Source organism: Elephantulus edwardii, unplaced genomic scaffold, assembly GCF_000299155.1.
Source record: "Elephantulus edwardii isolate Elephantulus edwardi_28Jun2011 unplaced genomic scaffold, EleEdw1.0 scaffold00359, whole genome shotgun sequence".
In the NCBI taxonomy this organism is placed as follows: Eukaryota; Metazoa; Chordata; class Mammalia; order Macroscelidea; family Macroscelididae; genus Elephantulus; species Elephantulus edwardii.
This window is the reverse complement of record NW_006400109.1, coordinates 148,706-158,366: the sequence shown is the minus strand read 5'-3', so window position 1 is coordinate 158,366 and position 9,661 is coordinate 148,706.

The window sequence follows — 9,661 nt, the reverse complement described above, 5'->3', positions numbered from 1 at the left end:
CAACGCTTGGGTGCCTCTCATCCTCTCTCCAGGTTCATAGGGTTTCCAGAGGCAAGCTATTATGGAAGTGGATGCCACTCCTCCTTCCAAGCTTGTTTTGATCAGGGAGCTCCACCCCACTCTCTGTCCGCATTGGGTAGCCAACCATTAACGCATTTGACACATCAGTGTCATAGTGTTCAGCCTCACCGCAACCAAAAGTGACTGTGGGATGGCAACTTGTACAACAGGGCTGTACGACCTAGAGGAATGTCTGAACAAAAACAATGAAAGACAGGCCTGAGGGCCCTTTTGGGCTTGAAGCCCTCTGCTGCCGCCTTAAACCCTAGGCCAAGCCTGGCTTGCCTGGCTCCTGGAGGCAGAGTAGTCCTTCGTGAGAACATGACTACATGGTTTAAAATTAAGAAAGGTGTGCATCAGGACTGTATCTTCTCTCCATTCCTATTCAATCTCTATGCTGAGTAAATCATTTGGGAATCTGTATGAACTCTACGAAGAAGAATATGGCACAGGATCAAAGGAAGATAAACCAACAAAACTGTGTTATGTGGATGACACAACCATGCTTTCTAAATGTGAGAATGACGTGAGGAGCGTACTGCACAAGATCGAAGACCACAGCCCTCAACATGAACTACATTTCAGCATCAAGGTAAACACACATTATCACCACTAGACTGATGAGCAACATCAAGATAGATGGAGAAATGAGTGAAACAGTCAGCGACTTCATCTTACCTGCATCCACAATCAACACCCTGGGTACCAGCAGTCAGTAGATCAGGAGACGTATTGCATTGGGCAAGTCTGATTTCTTCCATTGGGATACATCAATTTTACACTCTCTTATAAGTTACCAGAAAATCAGTAACTGATCTGAACTCACATGAAACCAGTTGAATAAATTTTTTTAAAAAGCATCTATATCTGTATTTTCCTCCCTCACTGTGATACACAACAATCAGTGCATAAATTGTCCCTGGAGCCCTGATGACCGAGTCAGTACCACATCCATCTCCATCCTTCAACTGTCTGCTTCCAGGTGGTTCCGACTCATAGCCACCCTCCCTCTGTTGGTTTTCCAGGCTGTACATCTTTAAGGGAGGAGACTGCCCGTCTTTCTTTGGAAAAAGCAGTGGATAGATTCAAACATTCAACCTTTCAGTCAGCAGCTTGACATGGACTCTTGACAAAGAACTCAAGTGATTCACTGAGGCAAGCTAGCGAGACAGAACTCCAGCAGTTACTCATTTTCTATTCCATTTTCTTTCTCAGGAAGTTTAAATCATTGTTCTTCATTTTAACTTTAACAATAAAGGGGAAATTCTTGTCAATTCTTGGGTATATTTCTCTTTTTGTGGTTCTTCTAAGGAATGCAAAGACTAAGGTTAGATGAAACTCAGAGCAGAGCATAAAAACTGTATTTGCCACAAAGCTGAAAGAAAAACATAGTTAAAGATGCAGGGAAAATTTTAAAAGTGGAGTTAAATCTCTCTTGCTAAACACTAATAAAATTTTTAACTTGTTACTTTAGATTTAGAAAATGACTCACTGTTCCTACCCCCGAAATTCCAACAGTCCCTCCCTCAGTAAAAGGGACAACTATCCACACAAAAGCAAAAGCTCTGTCTCTTGGATGGGATGGGAAGGAGGAGGAGGGGATCATTACACATTCCCTATGGAAGAAGACAAAGCCAGGTCCACATTCCAGGGAAATCTGGCCAGTCTGCGTTTTTTCCTTAAATACAGATCGGCCTGTCACTAAGCCAAACTCTGTAATCTTCCCAGGCTGCCATGCTAGGAAAGCCAGGAATCCCTTCTAATTAATCAAGCCCTCCTGACAAAAATGTTCCCACTTCTAATAAAGTGGGGGCGGGGGGAGGGAAGCAGCAGAGCGCGCCTTGCAGCCAAAAGAACTGTAGACTTTGGTGTAATATCTAACTAGGCTAAGAAAACAGAAATATAGATGCTGGAAGCTCAGGGAATGCTCTAGAAACAAAGACAAACACCAAGTAGGAAACGTTCACAGCACCACTTCACTTACACCCAAGGTAAATATTTAACAACATAAAATGGAATTAATATTGGGAATGAGGCCAAGCAACATGAAATAATTTTATAAACACTTCTTCTAAAGCCAGGTAAAGGCGCATACACTTGTTGAAAAATCATACAAATTGGCATTTGAATAACAATAATGTCCAAATTTATTTTACTAAAGGGTTGGGTGCCCCTGGGTAAACATCCATGATTTAATATGTTTACCTCTCTCATGCTTCCACTTGAAAAGCAAATAGGTTAGCCTTGGTTTTGCAGGTGATCCAAGAGAACTCCAGTGAATGCTCGTTCCAACAAGGTGAAAACCCAAATAGCGACCACTCTCTGGTGGGATCTCACTCACAGTAAACCCTGTCAGGGTCCTGAGGCTAGAAATCTTTAAAAGGAGGAGCCTGCCTGTCATTCTCCCACAGAGCAGCAAAAAGCTAGGAACAGAAAGGAGCAATGACTTCGAGTCAAGAGATCCCACTGAAGACATTAGCCACATGTGGCTGCTGAGCATTAGAAATGTCACTGGCCGGCATTGAAATGTGTTTTAAGTATGAAATACACATGAGGTCTTTGAAGATTCTCTAGTGGCCTAGTGGTAAGAAGCTATACTGCAAGCCCAAAAGTTGTTGTTAGGTAACATAGTGACCCTATGAACGAAAGGCCTGAGCAATGTTCACACAGAGTTTCCCGAGGCAAGCCAATTCGGAAGTGGATGCCGCTCCTGCTTCCAGGCTTGTTTTAGTCGGGAAGCTCCAGCAAACACTGTCCACTATGGGTACCCATTGCCACAATTGGCACATCAGTGTCACAGTGTTCATCATCACAGCAACCACGAGTTACCTCTGAACAGCAATGCACAGACCAGTGCTATACCACCTAGAAGAATGTTTGACAGGAAAACAATCTGAACCCAGCCCAAGGGCCGCAGATTAAAAATCCCAAAAGTATATGGTTCAAATCCACTAGCTGTTCCTTGGCAGAAGGATGGGCAATCTCCTCCCATGTGATTAACTGGCCCTTAAAACCTGGCCAAGGGTCAATAATGAGTCAGTTCCAACTCCATGGTCCACAACAGCAACTAATTAAAAAAAGGAACCACATCTCATTAATAATGACATTCGTTAACTTTGTTTTATCTATCTTTGTTTAATGTTATTAAAAAAAAAAGCGCCAACTCATTGCCATGGAGTTGGAACCAGCTCAGAGCTGAACCCTCTGAAGGTTGTGGGGAGGCTGTAAAAGGAACAAAGGAGGCTGACTGTCCATCTTTGTCCCAGGCCCACTGGTGCAACGCCCTCTAAACCACACCCCAGAGCTCCCTCACTGTTGTTACTGCTCCTGTTGTAGTTGTTGTGTTCCTGGAGTCAGAATCAATGCAAGGCTGACCGTCCAGCGGGTTTTCAGAGGCAGTCCGTCACACAGGAGGACATCGTCCATCTTTATTGCTGGCAATGCTGCTCTAGACTAGGGGTTAAAAAACGTTAACAAAGAAGACAGATTAAAACACTTCAGGGTATGCAGACAATAAAGGAGCCTGGTAGCATATTAATATATTGTATGTTGGGCTGCTAACCAAAAGGTCGCCTGTTCAAATCTGCCAGCCACTTCACGGAAGAAAGATGGGCAACCTCCTCTTGTAAATATTTATAGCTTCAGAAACCCAAGGACAGGCAGCCATGAATTGAACAACTAGACAGTAGTGGTTTTGGTATTAGGCAATAACATCTTCAAAGTAACTATTCTTAAACTCTGTCATTGTATAAAAGCTGCAGCCACTGGTATTATGTATATGAATGGAATTGATTGTTCCCATAAAACTTTATTTACAAAAAGAAGCAGCTAATGTCTGGGCTATAATTTGAAGATCTCTAAGATTTTTCTCCTCTGTAGAAAGGCTTGGAAGCAAGGACGGTAAAACTTTGTTGTCCACCCTTTGAGCGTGTTAGGAGGAGGCTGCCATTGAAGAAGCGGCTCTGGTGACTGGTAAGGAGCCACACTGCCAGCCCAAAGACACACAGTTTTAATCCACTAGCTGCTCTGCAAGAGTAAGACAGGCAATCCCCTTCCAGAGAACTTACTGCCTCAGAAAATCCACCGGAGGATTGGCTATGAGTTGGTTCCGGCTCGACAGTATTTAACAACAACAGTCCTTGGAGAAGGACATCACTCTTGGAAAGGTGGAGGTCAGTGTAAGGGAGGAATTCCCTCAACAAGAGGGCCCGATAGAATGACTGTACAGGCTCAAGGATGTTGGAGACGGTGTGCAGGGGAGGATGAGGCAGATTTCAGGGTCACTGTGAGTCACAGTCAACAGCAACAACTAAGAGTATTCATTCTAGAAGGTCTAAAACACTGGGATGTGTGCAAAGGTGGGGCTGAAAGTCACTAAGGAAACTTGGAGAGACATAAGCCTCTTGCCAACTCCCAACTCCGAAGGGAGTTCCTCAAGCATAGGCCTGTCTCCTGCCATGAGATGCAATGGCCAAGAAGGCAAGAGACCCTGAAAGCTGTACTTCTAAGGCCTTCCTCATCTATAACTGTGAGTTGCCAGTACTCTGGGCTTGAGGGTAGACCTTTCTTCATTTAAAAAAAGTAAATTCCACCAAGGCTTTCTCAGAAATGTCTTTAATCTTGTCACAAATATGTTCTTTAAAAAAAAAAATTAAACTATTGGTTAAAAAAAGAAACAAAGTAAATGCTTCACATGGATGTTACCACTGTTGCCAAGTTATTAGACAGATTACATATGACAGATGGCCCAGTACTGCATCTCTTCATCTTTTATATATGCCTGAGTTCACTCTTGATGCTATTATGACAACCTCACTGAGGGTGTTCCTAGTTTTTGCTGACCCTTTATATTATGCTCTGTTTAGGGAATTCTGCTGGTATAGGAAAGAGAGCTGTGCTGCTAATCTAAAGGTAGCCGGTTCAAATCAGCCAGCAGTTCTATGGGAGAGAGATGGACAATCTCCCCCCATGCGATTTTCCCTCAGAAGATATGCTGGAGAGTCAGTCAGCTATGAATCAGCTCCAATTCAATGGCAATGACTTTGAGGGTTGCTTTTTTTTTTTTTTTGTAAATGTTGTTTTAGCAACCAGTCTTCCTTGCTGGCATTTCCAAAGCAATAGATTATTATATTATTTCGGTGGAAGTCTTAGAAGAAAATAATCAAAATACAGGTGATAAACAAGATAACACTTGTCTCTTGGTTGTCACTTGGTTCATGAATTTTCTGTTACTTGGAAATCTAGCTTTATCTGAATTTTCTCATGGCAGAGAGTTAAAAGTAGATGCTTCTGTAAGAAAATGAGTTTATTTCTTTTACATTTTATTTATAATAATAATATTAGTAATAGTAGTTGTTACGGAGTAGATCTGAGAAAAATGGCAAGATGTAAGATCAACTCTAAACAATTAGTTGGAATTTTTACACTAACAAGGAGAACTCTGAAAGGGAAATCAAACAATAATACCATTAACAATAGTCCCCTAAAGAATAAAATATCTAGAAAGAAACTTAACCATAGGTGGTGGTTGTTATTGTTATGTGCTGTTCAGTCACTTGCAACTCATAGTGACCCTATGTACAAGAGCCCTAAACGCTGCTCTATTTTGTGCCAACTTAATTGTCTCCAACACACCTACTCCCATTGCCCCAATCACTGAATCAATCCATCTCATCAAGAATCTTCCTCTCCTGCTCTGCTCCTCTACTCTCCCAAACATAATGTCCCTCTCTAAGGACTGGTCCTTCCTTGCAACATGCCCAAAGTATGTCAGACGAAGCTTCAAAATCACTGCCTCCAAGGAGTAGCCCGGTTTCACCCTCTCCAGCACAAACCTGTTTGTTCTCCCAGAAGTCCATGGTATATTCAACAATGAAAACTATAAAAACACTACTACAAGAAGCAGAATAATCAATGATTATGAAATGGAAGATTTAACATATACAGTGAAAAGCACTAATTGAAAAACATGTGTACAGTTACATAGGTTGTTATTTGCTGTTAAGCTGGAAATGACTCATAGATCATGATCAGAGGCAGTAAGCTGCACAGGAACTGATTGCCCATTTTTCTCCCACAGAGCAACTGGTGGATTTGAACCATGTGCCTGTGGGTTGTCAGCGCAGCTCCTTACCACCAGGCCACCAGAGTGTATAAGAAGGCAAATTTATATGCTTATGCATGTATAGATATGTCTGTGTGTAGCATGAATATTCATATATATTTACATATATATATACACATACATACACCTAAAAGCACACTGGGGAAATTTATTAATACTTCCCAGATAGAACCACACACCTCATGGGATTGCCTTACTGGGTTTGAAGGCTTAGGACCAGAGTCCCATGGGACAACTCGGGCATAAGGTTTATGCTCCTCAGCCTACTTGATAAAGTAGCCTTTAGGGTCTTGAAAGTTACTGAGCACTATTGTTCCTTACTCACCTGAAGCAAAACAGAGAGAAGGAATTTAAAGACTTTGGAAAAAACTAATCTTATAGAACTAACAGCCTAACATGGACCACAGTCCCATCTACATTGAGACCAGGAAAACGAGATGGTAGCCAACTCCTACTACCAACTGACTGGACCAGGAACGTTCAAGATGGTCCAGAGAGAAAGGCAGAAAAATGTAGAATCGAACCCAAATTACTGCAAAAGACCACACTGAACTGAATTCAAATACGCAATATGATTAGTATGCTTTCACTCAAATAAAACAAACAAACAAAAACCACCACCACCAAAATCAGACTAGTAAGACTGTTATGTTGTAAGGTGCCACCAAGTTGAGCATGACCCATAGGGACCCTATAAACAACAAATCTGAACCCTGTCCTATCCTATGCCATCCTCACACTTCCTGACACTCCAGCCCAATGCAACACTTTGTTTGACAGTCTTCCTCTTCCCTGACCCTCCACTTTCCAAGAAAGATGTAACTCTCCAAGGATTAGTATCTCCTAGCAACATGCCCAAAGTATGTGAGACGAAGCTTTTTCAGCCCTGCCTCCAAGGAGCACTCTGGTTGCCCTTTCTCAAAGACATATTTATTGGTTCTTTTGGCAGTCCATGCAGTATTCAGTAGACTTCTCCAATACCACAGCTCAAAGGCATCTGTCCTTCTGTCATCTATATTAGTATTCCAATAAGTAAGATTGGTAGAGATTAAATGAACCTCTCGGGGAGCTCTGGTGGCCTAGTGGCAAGACGCTGCACTGCAATCCCAGAGGAACACGGTTCGAATCCACCAGATGCTCTGCCGGAGAAGGAGGCGCAATATCCTCCTGTACCAGTCAGATCTGATTTGACGGTACACGCACACACAAAAAAAATGAACCTCTCAAGCTCCAACACTATCATCCAGAGCTATGCTTTATTTCCATTTTTTTAACATTACAATGTAATCTGAGTTAAGGTTAACAGAATTGGTATTCCATTCAATGATTCATACACATTTTATCATATTGATTAATTTAAAGCTATTTCTGGGGTCACCCTTCAGTTAAATAACTGGTTGGCTTTTAACCACTATCACTAGTGAATACTTGGGTACTTGAAAAAAATAATCTATGCATCAAAGAGCTGGACAATGACTAGGGATGAGGTAAGGAGAATTGATGCCTTTGAGCTGTGGTGTTGGAGAAGAGTATTGAATAATAGCACGGACTGCTAGAACAAACAGGTTAATCCTAGAGAGGGTGAAACCAGGCTGCTCCTTGGAGGCAAGGATTCTGAAGCTCCCTCTGACATACTTTGGACATGTTGCAAGGAGGGACCAGTCCTTGGAGAGGGACATCATGCTTGGGAAGGTGGAGCAACAGTGCAGGAGAGGAAGACCCTCAATGAGATGGACTGATTCAGTGACTAGGGTCATCAGGGTAGGTGTGTCAAAGACAGTGAGATTGGCACAGGACAGAGCAGGATGTAGGGCTGCTGTACATAGGGTTGCTATGAGTCACAGGTGACCTGAAGGCATCTAACAACAACAAGAAAAAGACCAAATGGTAAACAAGTGCCCCACAGCAAAGAAGAGGAAGTAAAGGGAAACAGAGTGGAGATATTAATGGAAAGGAAAATGAGAATGAAAAAATACTGGCACACTGTGAAAAAATGTAATAATATATACCAATTTGTGGTCTAAACTTTCTTCAAAAACTCAATAACATATTTTTAAAAACCCCCAAAAACCCAAGGCTAAGAAACTGATCCCAGGCAGCCTACCAAATTAGGAGAGCTAAGAAAATGAATGGTGTTTTAAGTCATAAGCAAAATTGATAACTAGAACATCTTATATTAACCATAACAGAAGAATTCTGAGAACAAGAGAAACATATGTAGAATTCTAAAATCAAAGTAGCTAGAACAGTATCTAGAGAAACATCAAAATATATATTTAGACAGACAAACAGACATTTACCACTTAGAGACTTTTAGAGAAACACTAAGAACAGATGGATAGAAGAAACAATTGTAAGTAATGAATTCATACACATACACACAGATAAATGTCCTGGGGGGGGATCCAAATAAGTAATGAGTTTGTGAAAAGGACTGTAATTTCTTTCTTTTGGTGCTTGGAATTTGTATTTAGGATAACACTATTATTATGACTACGACCATGACTATGACTATGACTTCACTTACAGGGGACCTCTGGAGACATGGGGTTCCACTAACAGCTCCACAGCAGAAAGATGGGCAATTTCTTCCCAAGCAATTAACTGTTTCTGAAATCCCACTGGAGGGTCAGCTAAGGCTCGGTTCCTACTTAAGGACACACAACAATTGGAGGCATAAGGTAAGGAGTTTGATGGTTCAAATCCACCATTGGATCCAAAAGAGAAAGATGAGCAATCTTCTCCCATGTAATTTATAAATGTTTAGCCTCTGCCAATCCGCAGGAAGGCAGCAAGGAGTCAAGACTCTATGGCACATGACAACAATTACTGCTGCCACTCACCTCCATGGAGCTGTTTGTGAAAGCTGTCAATTTCATGGGAGGAGACTGTCCATTTTTCTCCCTTGAAGTAGCCAGTACAAGTGAACTGGCAGAGTGAGTGGTTAGCAACACCACTACACCACTAGAGTCCCCCTAAGACAACACTGTTGTTGTGTCTCATCGAATCAGGACTGACTCAGAGCTGACTCCCCAGCAGATTTGAGGAGGCGGTAACTACACGGGAAGAGACTGCCCATCATTCTCCTACAATGCACAGGTGGATTTGAACTACGTGTCTTTGGGACCGCAGTGCAACCTCTTACCACCAGGAGGTCCAGTGGGTAAGGAGTTGCAATCCTAACTCAGAAGCAAATGGATCAAACTCACCAGCTGCTCCACACAAAAAAGGACTCTCTCCTTCCATTCAATTTACAGCCTCTGAAAACCTGCTGGACGGTCAGTTATGAGTTGGTTCCGACTCCATCGAGTTGTTGTTATTGTTGTTGTTGTTGAGTGAACTACAGCCCATAGTGATCCTATGGACAATGAGTCTTTGTCCTATCCTGAGCCAACCTCACCATCTGTAACACACGTGATCCCATCGCCACAGTCACTGTGTCAATCCACCTCACTCAGGGTCTTCCTCTTCTGCACT